Source organism: Diadema antillarum, unplaced genomic scaffold (assembly GCF_040938485.1).
Source record: "Diadema antillarum isolate AM-2024a unplaced genomic scaffold, OU_Dant_1.0 seq00001509_RagTag, whole genome shotgun sequence".
Lineage (NCBI taxonomy): Eukaryota > Metazoa > Echinodermata > Echinoidea > Diadematoida > Diadematidae > Diadema > Diadema antillarum.
Window position 1 is genome coordinate 29,880 of NW_027272243.1, and position 20,268 is coordinate 50,147.

Consider the following 20,268-nt stretch of genomic DNA (forward strand, 5'->3'; position numbering starts at 1 on the left):
CATGGTGCAGCCCCACACTGTAAACAGGGTCATAGAGTCTTCCTCAACTAACCCCACACCTAGAGCATTACTGAAGGTTTACATATATGTGCATACACAAAATATATGCATCAATTACAGACCAAGTCTCTCATTATGGTGAGACTCATGCATTTAGGGTCTGTCTCACGATTTCACACATAGTACCCATTTTTCTCAGACATCAAGTGAAATTGCAACTTGAACCAAAAATGAGGAGTGTAGCTAAAAGGATTGAAGTGATGCTTGCAATTGAAGGTGTATTTCCCTTCATCATGCCAAATTAGCAAACAATAGTCACTTAATTATGCACCAGATCCTTTATTAACAGCTACAAATTTAAAAAAGGCTCCTTACTGTGGGAGGGGGAATACCCTTCTCGTTTGCGCGAGCGCAAAGACACTAAGTCATGAAAATCTTGTTGTTAATTTTTTTTAAACTTTGCATCTTTGCAATTATTCAAAGGATAAAACAGAAAAAAAGACCCACACTTGCTTCTCACAATCATCATCTAATATCTAAGTCATAGCTTTGATCCATAATGGAAAAATGTAAAAATACTGCACATTTGCATTTCACATACTTCTACTTTTATGGTCTACATTTTGGTTTTGCCCTTAATCAAAGACGTTTCTGTGTCAATCACGAAAACAATATGGTGGTGTAAATGATTATGCTATGGGTCATTAACACGTTACCACTTGAGTGTCTCCAGGGACGGTGGCTTAACATGCCACTATGGCTAACTTACCGTACCTTCCAATACTACACATGATCTGATTACCACCACATAAACATAAAATTAATAATTATTGAGGTATTTTATGTTACGTAAATCATTCCACAATACTTCAATTACATTTATACCCTTTGCTTTTGCATTTATCATGCATACTGTTCACTGTGCTTAGAATTATTGTAGATGGAAGAGAGTGGAAGTCCTGAGAAACTATTACGTTGCTCATCTGTTATCATCTGATATGAAGTGCTTGCATGTCAACCAAGTTTGATCCAAGATTGACAGCTGTCCACACAGTTGAAATAGATGCGATCCACACCTGGTCCAATTGACTGGTTTTGAGCCTTTAACCAGTAGAGTTCTACTCCCTGTGCTACACCAACGCTGCAAAGCAAAGCTGGTGTGTTCTCTCTGTTGGTCAAGACCCTGCTTTAAAATACATAAACAACATACTGTTACAAATGAAGTACACTGCTTATCTTTTAACATCGATAAAATGAAAGAACTGAAATATGTGTTGTTAGAATGGGAGAACATAAATATCATTATCACAAATGTTACGAAGAAAGTTACATTATGTTTTACATATTTTAGACAGATACAACCAATTTCTTGTAGTCATAACTTGCGAACACAACTGTACTGAAACATTCACAACTTCACATAACATCACATCACCTTTTATGTTAACCTTTCTTTTCATGAATACATACACCTATTTCTCTTACAGGAGTACAGCATATACATCATAGTTCTCTGGATGTATATCATGTTTAGCTACGATGTAAATTGGACAGAACAAAACTACACTTGTACAGTCACATTTATAAGAATAAGGAATATGTGAATAACATTTCATAAATGTAATATGGAATTAACAAACTGTTTCAGATCACAGACTTTAGATGATAGAACATATATTACAAACATTTCAGGGGAAAAAAAAATAATTCTGAAGAAACACCTGTGTATGCATAATTCTACAGGTTATGCTAATACAGCTTAAAAACACACCTGGAGAGATTATTGTGAGAATTTAATTTGAACACTGAGTATGATTGAGCCTGATTTTGTCAAAAAGTTGTGTGAAAAGTTAAATGCATACAAATCTGACAAAAAGTAGGGGGAAAAAAAAGCAAAAAAGAAATAAAACTCACCGGTGGAAACACTTGGGTACAAGGCTGGACATGATTGCGGCACAAGCACAGACCAGTTCATCATTCACCAGGCAAATGTAAAGACATAAAGATGTTAGCCATAAACACCTAGATGAAATACACCTAATTGATGCTTTTTTCATTTTGGCCAGTGCTTTATTCTCACTACCATGGGTGCTAAAGAGAAACAATGACATCAATCAATGAAAGCAAATGTTTGAGAAACAGGGGTTTGAAAACTCAAAACATTTTTCATAAATTTGCATGAAATCAATCAAAACTTGTGCTATGTAGCTCATAATGTTTACGTAATAAATACAATTCTTGCACCACATACATGATCACTCATGGATTTCACTCTATCTTCTCTGGTGAAATATTCATTTCTATCAATTACAACATATGCCTATTGATCAGGTTTTGCACATATAAATGCAACTCCTACTTTTTCCATTTATTTCAAAGCACTTTCATCAGCATTTACAATTTGATTTTCCTCAGCTCTAAACGCTCATCAAATAGTAACACAAACTTATCATTATCAGCATTTAATTCTCTGAAAAAAAATATTTTTCAAAATGATTATTATGCCAAAATCTACCTTTCTGCACTGTCATTTTCTGGGCTATGTTTTATTTCTGTTGTGCCTGTTCTATTTTTATTCTTTGTCTATTCTATTTCAATTCCATTTTCTGTCTTTTGTTTTATTTCTGTTCCATACTGAACTTGTATCTTCCTTTTATAGTTACATTTCCAACAATGATATTTAGAGAAGAGCAACTACCAGCTCAGCTACTGCTTTGTGAAAAGGGTTGATAATTCTCACCTAGATTCAGCATTACCACTTCATAAATTTTTAATATCACCACTATTGCTGACATACATGTAACATTATAATTACAGTCCTTTAAATCATTTTTGCAATTACACAATTTATGTGTTTTTCCTTCTTCTTGACATGCAAGCCCACATTTCTTTCAACAAGCAATCAAAGATCATTGTTTCTGTTGCATGCTCTTGTCGTTGTCTATTTATTTTTTCTTTATAATGTCAATGTGTTATGTAGTACTTTTATTGTTGCCCAAGTTTTGTTTCCTGTGCACAATCAAGGTCGCTTCAGTGGATCTCTCCACCCTTTGCACACTTTGCTCATGGCACACTGTTTTCCTCACTTCAATCACTTCAGTATTCATTACAATTTAATATTATCATAAGGTTTCACTACTGTTGAACATTCTGTTCATTTCATTCATCATATTTCATCTATTCTCCATAACATCATAAAAATATGTATGATGAAAGATGAAAATATATTTCATTTGATTTCAGCATTGTGAAAAAAACCTTGAATAAACATCTAATGTTATTAGTAAAAACAAGTTCAGTGAAACAGTATTCAAATAGCTTCATGGTAACTGTAGTAAAGGCGAATAACTTCAATGGTGAGATCATTAATACCTATACTACATACATGACCGATAAATGTGCCACCTTCTGTTGTAGCATCAACTTCATGTTGTTGATATTCATAAGAACACATCAAATTATGCCAAGCAAATCACTTGAACCTTGTCTGAGAATTTCATTAAATTCACCAATAACTATGCTTTTTGTGCTTATTTGGTGCAATTCAACAACTAATTTCCATAATTTCTCACATTATTTTTGGGTCATATTTAGGAAGTCTATAATCACTGAATTGTCACTTTCTGTCTCATAATGTCGCTGTTTTCTGTAGTACTAGTAGTCATACTTTTGTTGAAGTCTTGTTTCATATTCACAAGCATAATCTTCCCAGTGGAACCCTCCATACTTCACATGTTTTACTCATTGCAATTTTTTTTTTTAACTTCAAACACCTCAGTATTGATCATAAGTATCACTTCTACTCATTTGTTTTTGAATTGCTGTATGCTCTGTCCTATTCACACTTTTTTATTTTCCTCATTCTGTATTACAAAAGGAAATATGATGACAAAAGAAAATAAATATCAATTGATTTGAATATATGTGCCACATTACTTTGCGTAAACTCAAGACATCACTCATCAGAACTGTATTCTGATAGCCTCATGGTAACTGTAGTAAAGTGGAATAACTTCAACATGAAGTGAGTCTATACCTGTGCTATATACATGATCAATCAATGTATTACCTTCTGTTGTAGCATCAAGTACATGTTGTTGATATCCGTAAGAATACATCAATTTATGCACACATGAATCACTTGAACCTTGTCTGAGATTTTCATTGAAGTCACCAATAACTATGCGTTTCGTACTTCTCTGCTGCAATTCTACGAGTAGTCTCTTCAGTTTCTCACAAAATTGTTTCTTATCATATCTGGGAGGTCTATATATCACAGAAATGAGACATGAAGGACAAGTTACTGCAAATGTAATATATTCTAGATTATTGACATGTAAATCCAGCCTACTAATAGATTTGATTTTACTGTACACTGCAACTCCACCATGTGCTTGATTTTTCAGTGCCGAAAATAAGGGACTTTCATCTGAATAAGATTTTGACCGAGGTTGATTGTACATTTTAAAATGATCTAAATTCACATCAAAAATGTCATCATTAAGCCAAGTTTCAGTTAAACAAATAATATCAGAATTTCTACATAGGAGGTTTGATTGGATATCTTTGAAATGTGCTTTAAGACCTTGAATGTTATGTAGCATTATATTCAGAGTCGCAACAGAAACATCATTATCAAAGCTCTTTTCATCAACAAATGTTGGCATGTTTTCTAAACTTTCTTTAACAGTTGGATTGCAATATATAACTTTGGGATCAAAATCTTCAATAGTTAGTCCACGTATTGATGTGACACGGCTCAGAGCAACATATGCTTGTCCGGGCAAAAATATATTTTTCAGAGAAACAACAGCTTTTTCCATTGTCATGCCCTGTACTTTATGTATTGTGCATGCATATGCTAATTTCAAGGGAAATTGTTTCCTCGTATATTTTTTCCCAATTGATTCCTGTTGCATTTCTATTGACTGTGTTCCTACTTTTTCATTGTCAAATTTCACAAGCACACTTGAGGGTCTGGCATTTTCATTTACTCTTACTAAGTCAGTTACAGTGCCAATGCAGCCATTTGATAAACCTTTGGTCACATTCACATTTTTGATCAGCATCACTCTAGAATTTTCAGCAACCCAAAGATATGCTGGCAAAGAAGCTTTAGTACATCTCCGTGGCTTGTCACATGCTTTGTTTTTACCCTTATCGCCAAGTTCAAAATCTTCTGCATCAAGACAGATGATATTTGTGCATTTCTTGTGAAGCATTATTTTATTCCAGTCATTTACTTGTTTGTTTGAAGAATATATATGCAGTGCATCCTCACATTGCTCTCCAGTTTGGCATGATTGAAGAACTGCAAAATCATCACTTGATAATTCATCTTTCTTTTCTTTTACCCTTAATTTGTTCAAAAGAACAGCAAAGTCTGCATCATCCTTTTGTCTCATTATTTCATCCAAGTTAATCATAGAGAAGTTGTCTGTCCATAAAGAACTTTGCAATGTATCTTTATACAAAGGAGTACCTTTTACTGGGGGTAACTGATAAAAATCTCCAACTGCAATAACTGAAACCTTTCCAAATGGAGCATCATCACGCGTCTGCTTTATTTGCCTTAAACGTCCATGTACATACCACAGTAGCTTCTGATCAACCATGGATATTTCATCAATTATTAGTATCTGTAATTGGCCCAGCTGAGTACGTAAATGACTTATCTTTTCTTCTCCAAGGGGTTGATAAGGTAATGAAGCAGAAATGGGTATGGACAGTGCATTATGAATAGTACTACCATCAATATTGTAGGCTGCAATTCCAGTTGGAGCTACTTTCATAATTGAAAGATCATCTGGATTATGCATCATTTTACCTAGAATTCTTGTCCCTTCATTACATATGCATTTCACCAGATGACTTTTTCCTGTTCCAGCACCACCTGTCACAAATATCTGAAACGGTGTGGCTTCTTTTCCATTAACTCTGTCAAGACACCATTGTCGTATTTTGTAGAACACTTTTTGCTGCTTGCTGTTTAAAGTTCTTAATAAGACATTACTGTCTTCTCTCGAAATGCTACATGATCGAAATTCTATGCCATATGACTCTTTCTCCTGAGATTTAGATTCAAGATCTGGGATTCTAAACTCATTGTCAGCATCTTCAACTTCTACATGGATTTTAGCTGTTTCATGTCTTTCAACTTCTGTTTCTGGACAGAGTAATCCCCATGCATCTTCTTGTGCACCAAATTTCTCAAGATATTCTTGTGCCTGATCAATTGTATCAGCGTTTTTTTCATACTGCCTGAGATTTTCATTGGCAATACTTTTGACACTTTCCAAATTCTTATTAAACATTCGAACAGATCCATTTTGATAAAATTCCTCATATGTCAAAAATTGGTCAGGTTTTAACTGTTTATCAGTACGATATGGCAAAAATAGTTGCAATATACTCTGATAATATTTTTCTGGGGTTACAGTCGGTGAAAAACGAGGGTATCTCACTACAGCATCATTGGTTCTTGTTCTTTTTTGTATATAGCCCAGCTGATCTCTCAATTTAAACACACTCTGTTTCTGTTTCTTACCCTTTATATCAGATTCACTGAGTAGTCTATACTTTGAACAAAATGTGGCTAAACACATATTTTCAAATTCAAAACCATCAGGTCGGGCTTTATATTTATCAATTCTGCTTGGCATCCATGGGCTCCTATCATCATCGTCTCGTCTGCTTTGAATAACACTCAGTGGTAGACTCATTCTCACAGGGTTTGGTCCAACAGGTATAAACTCTACTTTTCTTGAGCACTCTTTCAATCTCAGGCCACAAACACGATACACACTTTCTTGTGCTGAAACTTCACGGTTTTGCATATACACATGTCCTATTTCTTTCATACTCTTTCGAGCATCTTCATTGCCCTCTCTCATTTCACTTTCAGCATTTTTCAAGAGCAAACTCATTTCTCTTTCTGCTTTTGACATGTATGACACAACATAAACAATGCAGGCATACTCATTTGTTATATACTGCAAATCCATATTGGCATTCCAAGCTCTGAGTAAGAATGAATTATATTGATTAACCCATATATCTTTTGGATCTCTTTTCATGACTACATCTTCTTTTGTAGCTACAGCATTATAGGCATCTTCAAATTCCTTTTGAGACATCCCAAGAGCTTCAAAGAGCTGCCTAGCATTATCATATTTGCCTTCCACACATGATGAATTCTTTACTGCAGACAGAACATCTTGAGCCTCATCTGTAACTTCTGGATTATCATCAGGCTTCACAACAAATGTTTTCTCAGAAGGTGGTCTTGGAAAATTAAATCTACAGGAGGTTCCCTTTTTCTTGCATGATTTTGAATGTTTCTTTGAGTGAAGCTGAACATTCTTCACTATTTCATACAGTTCTTCATCTTCATCCTCACATGGAATGTTGCATGAAATATACTTATCAATAAAATCTATGACAGTTTCATCTTTCTCGACACCCAAATTAGGTGCATTTTCAACCCAGAATAAACAGTGTGTATGTGGAGATCCTCTCTGTTGAAATTCAATCCTGTAAAAATAGTCAATTATCTTGCCAATAGGTTCTGCCTCAGAAAGAATCACTCTGTTCAAAAATGCATGAAAGCGTTTATCAAACATACGAGCTACTGTCACTGGATTTGATTTTAATAAATTACACTTATCTGTCCAATCCAGATCACTTGCTTTTCTCCCATCACCTTGTTGATTTAGCAATGTGTTAATAACTTCAGGCCATCTCATTTCAGCTGATGAAAATGATGCAAACCATGTAGGCTTTCCAAGTTGTCTAACCATTGCTAATACATCTTTCTGTGTAGATTGCCAGTATGGAGGTGTTCCTCGTATTTGTTTCAGAAATTTATATCCTTTATTCGAATCCAGTATCTCATGAAGTTTTCTTGCATCCTTTAGATCTGAACATCGCATCAATGTGGAATTATCTATTTTCTCTGAGCTTTTTCTGACAGCTATAGAAACACTAGAAAGTATTTGTTGCAGTTCATAAATACACTGAGCATAGAAAATATATTCTGTATTTTTTGCAAATCTGTTGTCTACATGCATCAAACGATTATGCAAATAACGACCAAGTGTTACTTTAATGTACCTGGTATCATGAAATGTTGGCTGGCCTGTTGGAAACAGAGCAGGAAAACATTTTGCCTCATTACTCTCATCCATCAATAGTGACACAGGACTATTCTTTTCACAAGGAGCACAGCATATAATATCATCAAAAAACTGATCAAGCACTTCTTGTCTCATATCGACCTTCTGCAAACATGTGCCCAACTGAATGCCTTGTAATCGTCCATCTTGATCATCCTCTATATCATCATCATCATCATTAGTTTCACTTAAATCAAATAGTTTACCACAAGCTGTTTTACTATTTTTGTCTGATAAATCAGAGTCCCATTCGCTATCAATAGCAATATCAGAATACCACTTATTATTCTTTTTCAAATATTCCAATGCAGCTAGGACATTGTTTTTCTTGACAAACTGATATTCATAATGTCCTTTATATGACAGTTTCCTCTTTAGCTTTACGCGAATTAATTGATCATCAGTCTCCGGTCGAGGTAATATCTTTACAGTTTCATTTGTGCGTGAAGGTACACAAACTGTTGGGCCATGCACTCCATATTGTCCTCCTTTAGGCAAATTCAAAACTTTCATAAATGGAATGTTTAGTGCAATCAAATGTGTTTCCAACTGATTCAGATTTCCAAGTTCCGCAGGAATAGCACGTAATTCTAAATTATTTCTGCTAGCTTCAGCAGGCATATTACCAGCTAATAATTTCCTGTGGCAAGTGTAACAAACCCATAAAAAATTTCTTGATGACTTTACTATTTGACAGTCAATATCACAGTCATCGCTGCATGTATGTAAATACTCCTCCTTTAAGCACCTCAAATCGTTATATTTTGCTTTTGTACACTTCAATACTTGATTCTTGAATAATAATTTCAAACATACGCAACATACATATTCAGGGCCGTGTGAAACAATTTCCCTAAATTTTTTCAAAACATGGTCACAATTTCTCATATTCATTTTTTCTTGTTTTTTTCGTTTCATGTTTCTCATTGCAACCTGCTGTCTGTACAAAAAATTTGTCTTGTACTTAATGTTTGAAACTTTCCTCATAATTTTCTTACGCCTCTCTCTGAATAAAGCATTGTTTTGATATCTAGCTTTCCTCATTTTCTTAAGCCTTTCTCTATGTAGAACATTGCACCCATAGTTTACTTTCCTCATTGTCTTCAGCCTTTTTCTGAATGAAGCACTGTTTTGATATTTGGCTTTCATCTTTGTTCTCATCCTTTTCTTAATTTTTTCTCGAAATGAAGCATCATTTTGGTATCTAGCTTTCATCTTTGTCCTCATCATTTTCTTGATTTTTTCTCTTAATAAAGCATTGCGTTGATATCTAGCTCTCATCTTTCTGCTCATTGCTCTCTTGACATTTTCTCTGTAAGTAGGATCGAACAAGTACCTGTTTCTTTGTCTCTCCTTAATTTCTCTTCTCTTTTCGAACCGGTAAGGTTCATCTGTTTGATATTTTACTTTCTTTGCAGCTGCATTTTTTAGTTTGCGGAATAGAAAAGGCTGAACATCTGATAAACATTCTATTTCTAACTGTCTTTGCTCATTTTTTTTCTTTTCTCTCTGTGCTCTCATTCGATCTCTATTTTTTCGTCTGGTAATATTTGCATTACTTTTTTTTCTTTGTTTTTTCCTTTTTGTAGTTTGCCTTGTAGTTTCAACTTCTTCAGATTCTTCAGTATCCCTACTCATTTTAACAGCACGTTCAATGTCATCCTCTAAAACTTCATTGTTCAATACATTTATTTGACAATCACCGACTTGTTTCGTAACTTTTCTCTCAGTTGTGAGTCTTCTCTTTCTTGTCACAGGCGTTTCCATAGCGGTAATGTTTTGTGGTCTTGACAAGTTTTGGCATGAACTTAATGTTTGGATCCTTGGACATACAGACTCTACAACATCGTAATGATTGCCATTTGTGTGTTGCAAGTAAACACCTCTTTGTGATGTAACAATTCCAAACTGAAGTTTGCTTGCACCAAATAATTTCCATTTTGAACAGTTTTCTTCATATGTATAAATATCAGTATCTAGTAGATTTGATAAGGCCATTATTTCCAATTCTGTAGCCCATGTGCCATTGTTGAATACTCTTTCCTTTGCAATGTATTTTACAACATCTGTGTATCCTGATTTTAAAAGGCTTACATAATCTTGCTTGTTTTGTAAAATATGCATAACTGTTGCTTTTCGAACATCACGGTGTGAATCTTCCTTGCCACATGTGACATATGACATAGCTCTGTAAAAGCAATTTCCATCACCACTAATTTTATAGATAGTTAATGGTTGTGACAGGACAGTAATATTACCATTTTCCACCATATCTTTTGGCACATCATTACTGCTACATTTGTCATTAACCTTTATGCCTAATTTGCAACAAAACTTCTCTCTGTCAAATTTATTCACAGGTGTGTACATGAGATTAATCTTTTTAATTTCTCCCACTTGCTTCACCTCGGATGCATCAACATCGACTACTGTCTGTTGACATGTGTTTTGTAATGGAATTTGTGTCTCTTGCAAGTTTGACACCATTATTTGTTTGGACATCATTTTCTTCACTCTAACACTGCCTTTCTTCAATGTCAAGTTTTCGGTAGCCTTAGATGATTCATGATGACTTTCTTTTTTACTTTCCACATTTGCATCTGAATTCACATGAAACACACTTAATTTTTCATCCAAAGTACTAGACTGAACAGCAGTTACACTTTCAACTACATCAAAATGATTGCTTCCAGTGAACACAATATATATGCCTCTTTCAGTTGTTACCTTGTTATAGTACCCCGGTTTCCTTGCAGACAAAATTTGCCAATTTTTTGTACGATCATCATACACATATATATCACAATCTAGCATATGTGCCATTGAACTAATATCAGTGTGACCAGCCCATGTTCCTAAATCCATCAATTTCTCTTGAAGTACAAAGTCCCTGACATTCTGATATTTCACTGTGTTAATTAAATTTTTAAATAAATCACCCGTTTCCAGTAAATGTGCCACATTGGATTTCCTGAGCATGAAATGGTTTCCTTCACTGCCAGTAACTACATGAGAAATACTTCTGTAAAAGCAGTTGCCATCACCCATAACTCTCTTGATATTTACAGGTTTCCTCATACACAAATTTTCATTTGTATCTTCCACTGGTTCACTGGCTGCGCCACAGTAATTGACATTTAATCTATTGCACAAACACTGCTTGTCTACATATGTAATTGGTGCAAATTTGAAGTTTCTATCTCTTCTTTGTGTTGTCTTTTCAAGTGAAACAAATTCAACTTCATTCTCACTTCCATAGTCATCACTGCTTACATTAACTCTGGTTTCCTTTATTGTTACATTTTGAGTCTCATCACTATAACTCAGATTTCTTTCAATATGATGACAATGTTGCGAATAGTCGCTGTTTTGATCATTTATATTCCCACACGCAGTATTTAGGGTCTTTGATCTCTTAGAGCCACTAGTTGTCAATACATTTTTCTTAGAATTGAATTCTACTGCCAGACCGGTTAATTCAAACTGAGTAGTACGTAAATCACATGCCATAGATTTTGCCAAATTCAAACAGTGTACCTGTATACCTTGCCATGATGAAATGCTAAGCAAGACACTGCATCCATCTTGTACCAAGTATCCATCATGACTTCTGGAATGAGAATCAAACACATAATAACCACTGTGATGCCTAATGATTGCAAATGTACTCTCAGCAAAATTCATAAGACATGCATCATATCGGCACAGTTCTTGTTCTAATGCTTGACTCAATGGCAAAGCACCAAAATTTGACAAATTGTTTTGATCTCCTTCCAACACTCCATATTTCGATTCACCATAGGTTATTTGAAATTTTTCATCCAGAATATGAAGTTCCTTCGGTAATTCATCTATCATTACAAGCTCTTCATTCAGTTGTGAATCCTTCTTTATGTAATAATACAACTCATTCCCAAGTGTCAGAATCTGATCAAGATCACGAGGTCTCATTTCGATTCCATTCTTTGTTTGAATGTAGAGAACTGCCACAATAGAATTACATGCACATTGTTTGCCAGCAGTATAACCAAATCGTTGATCACCTTGATTAAAATTTCCTTGTGCGATTGTTTTAGTCAGAGGATATGATTGCCTTCTATCATATTCTGAATCTGAAAGAGAAACAGGCTTACAGACACGTTCTTCAGTCTCTAAATCATTTGCAGCTGGTTCACCATCTAATATAAGTACAGACGATTCTTGAACATCATATGAATTATGGTGGTCAACACTATTTGCAGAACCAGCATTCATTACTATGCAATCAGATGGATTAATAGTTTTTTCACGTTCAGGCAGGAATATTGATTCATTACAAACTTGAACACACATGTTTTGCATACCTGAAACAGGTTTGTGACACGGAGAGTGAACATTTACATTTGTAGTAGAATTCACAGAGAACAATTCATTCACTGATATTTGACTGTCACCTTCAACATCTTTTGTTTCGCTGTAACATGGGTTTAGTTCATGCATATCGTGGATTCTGTCACACTTCACTTTGGACATATCATTCGAGCCTGTGTTGTCTCTATTTGTGGAATTACTGTCCTCACGGTCAGATATTTCATTCTTACACAACTTTTCATTCTTTGCTGCATGTTCTCCTTCAAAAATGTCATGTTTCACCTTTTCATTGTTACGCACCTGTGAGTCAGCATTTTTAACCACTGGCACACTTTGTTTGTTGCGGATCTTCGTGAAACGACCTTTCTTTCTTGGTTGCCGTGCATTTCCACCTCCATAGAGCCTGTTTACATTCCAAACTTCTTTTTCAATGTCTGTGGAAAGGACAGAGACACATGTAGCCTGATCACCACTCAGTACGAAACATCCATTAGTCATATTCGGAGTGCTTTTAGCCACATCAGCCCAACTTCTCTGTGTTTTTGCATAGATTTGCTCAGAGTATTTTGCCATAACATGAGGTGACTGAACACACTTTGAATATACATTCAATACAGATTCAGTATACACCTGCAGACTATCATTTCGTTCTGTGTCCAAGTTTCGATTCATATTTCGCTTCACGAGTTCACCATGTTCTTCTTGCCTTGTTTCTACTTTTGATTTTTTGCCTTTGCTGGTCTTGGCTCTTCTCTGTTTTTCAAGATAGTAGCCTTTCATTGCTTTGCCAATGTAGGTCACGCCAGGTTGGAGAATCACACCATTTACTGATCTCACTGTGCTCTTGTTATTGGTCTTGGTCTTAGGATTGTTAGTCATTGTTTGGGATGTTGTCAGTTTGGCCTTCTCAATCACTTTTGTCTTCCTTGATTTCACAGTTGTCCAACCATCATCAACTGCAGTTTCTAATGGTTCAAATTGCCTCCTAGTGAGATTTGAGATGAATGTCGGATCTGATTCATCTCTGTCACAATTTGCTCTTTCCTCCACACACACATTTGTCATTTCTAGAACACCACGTTTGTTCTTTCTTCTCACATACCTCTTTTTCAGTCTCATCTTCGTTGGTTTCTTTCTCTGGTTGCTCTTGCGTGATGTAAGTGAAACATCAACATGAAAATCTTCATCACCAAGGTCTTCGAGAAGTTCGTATCTATTGAAATGACAAGGAATGCCAATTTTGTCAAAGATGCGATGGGCAATATTATTGCTTCCACATGCTGAACATATCCAAATCAACCTTGCATCACACATTCTAGCCTCATGAGAAATAGTTCCTGTACACATCACATGAAACTGCTTGCCACAATCCTCACATGGTACTCTGCTTTCATTTTCATTGATCACACTGCAACATGCATCACATTCACTGACCTCTACATTTCTCATCAAGTCACAACTATGGAGGATATCTAGGATATCACCAATAACAATCTTGAATTCACTTGCTTCCATTGTCAAACTACAGGGCTTTCGAATCTTTGAAAGTATAATGGTACCTATTACTAAATAAATGTATATCAATCAACTGTCAATCAACACAGTTATATTCCTTGAATCACTATACTTTTATGAATCACACCTACTCCACTAGTACTGCGATTGGTAACAAAATTGTCGGATTGAATAGCTTTGAAAGTTGCACTAATACATGTGTACAGTACATGTACTATATTTCACTGCAATACAAATTCCAGCAGTAAGCTGCAACACCGATCCATATAATGTTTCTACCAACAGGTGGGGATATTTCTACAATGTTTGCTTGTTTCTAGCAACAGGTGGCACTCTTTGTCTGTTACGTGCTTCAATTCCTACTTTATAGAAAAGCTATGCCAATTTCCTTTTACGATATCTGCCAACAGAAATTTCAGCTTCAATTCTCTAACATTTGATTTGACTAAATTATGCCTTTATCTCGAGATTATGCTCTTTGTAAAAAAGGTTACAATTTTACCAATTATGCTTTTGCCTTAACTGCACAATAATCGGTCTCCCTTATATGTTTTTCTCTTAGGGTAGGGTCTTTCGCAACAAAAATTTCAATTTCACCAATTATTCTTTGTCTTCACTGACAATTAAAGAAACAGTAATGTTTCTGTTTTGAGATGACTCCTTTTGCAATAAAGGTATGTCTTTTACTAATTGTGCTTTTGTTTTCACAGCCCAATATTTATAAATAGCCCTTTAAGGTGCAATATTAACGTCTCTCCCTTCATTTACTATGACTAAAATGCTTTTATCTGAAGATGGCGCTCTTCAATTATTCTTTTATCCTATTAACAATTAACGAAAATTCAAGACTCAAGATACCAAAAAATATTTTTACATAAAATTTTTAGTATACTTCTCGCCTCACCTCATAAATTGTTTCTCACACTTTTAACAATTCCTTCAAAATTTCAACTCCTAGCTATTAGCTCTTGCCAACTGTAGTTGATTTATTTGCAGCAACTTTCAATGCAGAATATATCAAATATCAAATAATCCTTGAAGGTGCAAATTTTGTCTACCCCAATTAGTTTACAACACTATAATGCTTTCGTCTTATGACGGCACTCTTTAATAATCTTTCAGTGTAATCTGGACTCTTAAACACCTTTTCTCAAATTAACTGTTTCTATTTTCAAGTTTCCAGCAAACTTCTCGCCTTCTCTAGGACAATTCTCTTTCCAGTTTTTAACTATCCTTTTAAAGAATGCACTCTTTCATTCAAACACTCTTTAAAACTCTGTTATTCTGCTTAATTTTTACTCCTTTTTCGTCAACTCTCACTCTTCCTCTCTTTGATTTCACTCTTTTTCTCTTTGACTCTAACCCTTTCTGCCTCTGATTCTGAAACTTTCTCTCCTTCTGATACTGTCTTATTCTCATGCACTCAGAAGTTCTCTGTTCTCAGCTTTCTTCAAGTTCAAGTTAAGGTATTTCAGGTAAAGTTCAAGTTAAGGTATTTCAGGTAAAGTTCAGGTATTTCAGGTATATTTCAGATATTTCAGGGATGAGTTCGTGAATTCCAGGATGAATTTCCAGATGTAATCTCAGTGAATATTCACTGAATATTCAAGGATGAAGGTGAAATGGTATGAGATGAAATGTAGGATGAAGATGATTCAACAAATAACAAACACAAACACAAACGTACTTTCAACAAAGACCAACATAAATCTCCTTCCAAAGCAACCAGTACCTGCAGAAAGAAAAGAAAGGAAAAATACAAACGTTACAACAATACCTGTATAGGCTATACAGTGAACTCTCTACAATTATCACTGATACGACGAAGTTCACTATAACAAGGTAATTTTTTTGTGGTCCTAGATTGTAATTTCAATTTGTATTGTATTATTTTTGTAACCCTGATATAACAAGGTTTCATTATAACAAGCACATTTTTCTGGTCCTGAGGACCTTGTGTTAAGGACAGACCACTAATAATGTGAGGTACACACATTCTGAAAATACATACCGGTACTTGAGAGGAATATGAGGCACAACACCCAAATTTTTTATACAAATCTTTGTAAAATTATTTTACTGTTCCTGCAATCTAAACAATTCTTATAACAAAGGAAAACCATCTTTTAAACTTATAATCTTGCTTAAAAACACATTTTTCACTGTGCACACATCTGCACAGGGAAACCCTATTGTTATAACACGGTCAGCATAACTCAGTGAAATTAGGTCAAAGTCAAGCTTGTGATGTGTAATTGTGGGACTACATATTGGAAAATAAATGACTTCTCTTCAGTTACATTTCATGATTAAACAGGAATGATACTTCTGTATGACAAAACAAGGTCCAGGCTAAGTAACGTTATATTTCTTCCCCTGCATGCCCCCTATAAAAAAAGGTGAAATGAAAGGGTTGTTGTTGTTGGTGGTGCTTAAAGGCGCATCATTCAATATTGAATATTTACGGGACAGGAAAGGGGGACAGGGAATATTTACGGGACAGGAAAGGGGGACAGGAATCACCGCTATATAGCACTGTAAAATACGCCCTCTACTGGTCGTGGTGTTAGCTACGCATTAAAGTATGGCGCCCGCATCTCGCCCAGATTTGGCAGAAGCAAATCACCAGAGTAACGCTAAGCCCTCTTAGTCAACGTCAACTCTTAAAGTAGGTTCTTTGGAACTTAGCCTTCCTAGTAATTACATAGCAAATCATGATATGGCTCACACCTTGTCCATTCAGGAAACGCGGTCTAACGTTAAAAACTTCGCAACTTCCTTCCTGATACTCCTGACATTTAAACGTACGGTCTACGCACTACAACAGCTTCGTACACGTATAGGGCCTGAGCTGTGGTGATACGATGGGCATGTCCCCAGACACTACTGAACACATAAGAGTGATACTACTGATAGACCCTAACGTTTATTATAGTCACTAACACTAACAGCACCACGACTACACACATGAAATTTTGTTCTAAAAACCCAAACATCTGTGTTTAGGCATGCCTGCGTTTACAGACTAATACCCACCTGGTACTCGAACTCCAAACTAATCAAACCGTCAGTCTCACGCAAAGGTCTTCAGAAGTCGTATTTGTGAGCCTGTCGCTGCGCTGCCACGCCAATGCAGTAGGTTACGAATTGACAAACACGTACACCACCTCCGTATTGTATATGTGGGTAAGGTACTACGCATAAAGCATGGAGCTACTAACAGAGTAGAGCCATGGTATAAGCGTACGAGCACGCGTGCGCTTCTATACTCTTTGGTACGTACGTACACTCCACGCAGGCATGCACTGTGTGGATCACGGAGGGAGCACTGCGAGAGACGCGATACTACCATGGAAAGCCCGTCGCACACGCCCGAGAATTCGTGGGTGTTTCATAAAGCTGTTCGTAAAGTCACCAACAACTTTCGACCGACTGGTGATCAGTTCTTGTGCTGAATTATTGAAATTCTAATAACTATAGCAATCGAAAAGTGATCACCAGTCGCTCGTAAGTTGTTCGTAACTTGATATACGAACAGCTTTATGAAACAATTTACGCACAACTTTGTCTTCACATACTAGCAGGGGCGTCACCAGCTTTTTTTCAAGGGGGGTGCGTTTTGACACTAAATGTTTACGAGATTTTTTGGACAGACATTTGGAATATAGGAAGCTCTCAATCCCTAGACTTTTACTGTTTTTTGAGGGAAACCAAGCGGGGAAAGGGTTAGGGTATACCCCCTATAAATGGATTATGGAATGACGGTGTGAAACGACAAATTACTGGCAGCGATATCAGGAGAATGGCATGACGACTACATGCGAGCGAGGGGAGCGAGCGAGCTTGAAAATTTTGACATTTTACAGTCCAAAAACTGCCGTTTGTAGCCATATTTTTTTGCTTTGTAAATTAAGGGGGGCGCACCGGGCGCAACTGCTGGCAATTACTGGCAGCAACATCAGGTAAACTGCATAGTAATTAAATGCGAGCGAGCAAAGAGAGCGAGTTTGGAAATTTTGACATTTTACAGTCCCAAAACTGCCATTTGGAGCCATATTTTTTCGCTTTGGAAGTAAAGGAGGCGTGGGGGGGGGGGGGGGGCGCAACGGGTGCAACTGCCGGTAATTACTGGTAGCAACATCAGGAGAATTGCATAACAATTAAATGCGACCGAGGGGAGCGAGCGAGCTTGAAAATTTTGACATTACAGTCCAAAAACTGCCGTTTGTAGCCATATCTATTTGCTTTGGAAATTAAGGGGGGCGCACCGGGCGCAACTGCTGGCAATTACTGGCAGCAACATCAGGTGAATGGCATAGCAATTAAATGCGAGCGAGCGAAGAGAGCGAGCTTGAAAATTTTTGACATTTTACAGTCCAAAAACTGCCGTTTGGAGCCATATTTCTTCGCTTTGGAAATAAAGGAGGGGTGGGGGCGCAACGGGGCGCAACTGTCGGTAATTACTGGCAGCAACATCAGGAGAATTGCATAACAATTAAATGCGAGCGAGCGAGCGAGCGAGCTTGAAAATTTTGACATTTTACAGTCCAAAAACTGCCATTTGTAGCCATATTTTTTTTTTGCTTTGGAAATTAAGGGGGGGGGGGGGGCGCACCGGGCGCAACTGCTGGCAATTTTACTGGCAGCAACATCAGGTGAATGGCATAACAATTAAATGCGAGCGAGCGAAGAGAGCGAGCTTGAAAATTTTGACATTTTACAATCTAAAAACTGCCTTTTGGAGCCATATTTTTTCGCTTTGGAAATAAAGGAGGGGGGGGGGGGGGGGGCGCACCGGGCGCAACTGCCGGCAATTGCTGGCAGCAACATCAGGAGAATTGCGTAACAATTAAATGCGAGCGAGCGAGCGAGCGAGCTTGAAATTGTTGACATTTTACAGTAAAAAACAAACAAACTGCCGTTTGTAGCTATATTTCTTCGCTTTAGAATTTAAGGGGGCGCATCGGGCGCAATTGCTGGCAAATACTGGCAGCAATATCAAGAGAGCATAATGATTACATTCGAGCGAGCGGAATGAGCGAGCTTGAAAATTTTGCATTTTACAGTCCAAAAACTGCCGTTCTTAGCCATATTTTTCGCTTTGGAAATTAAGGGGGGAGGCGCAACGGGCGCAACTGCAGGCAAGTACTGGCAGCAACATCAGAAGAATGGCATAAAGATTAAATGCGAGCGAGCGAAGAGAGCGAGCTTGAAAATTTTACATTTTACAGTCTAAAAACTGCCGTTCTTAGCCATATTTTTTCGCTTTGGAAATTAAGGGGGGGGGGGCGCACCGGGCGCAACTGCAGGCAATTACTGGCAGCAACATCAGAAGAATGGCATAAAGATTAAATGCGAGCGAACGGAGCGAGCGAGCTTGAAAATTTTGACATTTTACATTCCCCAAACTGCCGTTTGTAGCTATATTTTTTCGCTTTGGAAATTAAGGGGGGGCGCACCAGGCGCAACTGCCGGCAATTACTGGCAGCAACATCAGAAGAATGGCATAAAGATTGAATGCGAGTGAGTGAAGAGAGCGAGCTTGAAAATTTTACATTTTACAGTCTAAAAACTGCCGTTCTTAGCCATATTTTTTCGCTTTGGAAATTAAGGGGGGGGGGGGCGCACCGGGCGCAACTGCAGGCAATTACTGGCAGCAACATCAGAAGAATGGCATACAGATTAAATGCGAGCGAACGGAGCGAGCGAGCTTGAAAATTTTGACATTTTACAGTCCCCAAACTGCCGTTTGTAGCTTCAAGTATATTTTTTCGCTTTGGAAATTAAGGGGGGCGCACCAGGCGCAACTGCCGGCAATTACTGGCAGCAACTCCAGGAGAATGGCATTACGACTAAATGCAAGCGAGAGGAGCGAGCAAGCTTGAAAATTTGACATTATTTACTGTCCACAAACTGCCGTTTGCAGCTATTTTTTTTTTCGCTTTGAAAATTAAAGGGGGGGGGGACGCCCGGTGCGCCCCACCCCCTGGATCCGCCACTGGTAGTCAAGGGTGTGGGTTTATGTTCATGACTGGGGGAGGTATGACCAGCGAGGTGGCGTCGAAGTGACCAAGCGTTGAAAGGACGTCCAAAATCTGCACTTTAGAGCATCCCCTAAACTAATTGTGCGTGTTTGTTTGTGTGTGTGTATATTATATACATGGAAAAGTTAGGAATTAACCCAGGTCAAGTCTTTTTATTGGCAATGCAAGACATTTTATATATATAT

The 20,268-nt window shown here is 37.0% G+C and overlaps 1 long non-coding RNA gene across 2 annotated transcripts; it reads right to left on the bottom strand.

The window, feature by feature from the left end:
* Positions 1–854: 854 nt before the first annotated feature.
* On the bottom strand, positions 855–17,343 carry LOC139710216 (uncharacterized). 2 transcript variants are annotated; one of them, XR_011709436.1, is made up of 6 exons: positions 17,076–17,343; positions 15,727–15,771; positions 13,627–13,737; positions 12,825–12,958; positions 1,915–11,784; positions 855–1,183 (listed from the first exon to the last, which is right to left on the bottom strand). It is a non-coding gene; the product is annotated as an uncharacterized lncRNA (long non-coding RNA). The 2 variants fall into 2 exon arrangements; XR_011709437.1 differs by having other exon boundaries at positions 855–1,186.
* Positions 17,344–20,268: the final 2,925 nt, after the last annotated feature.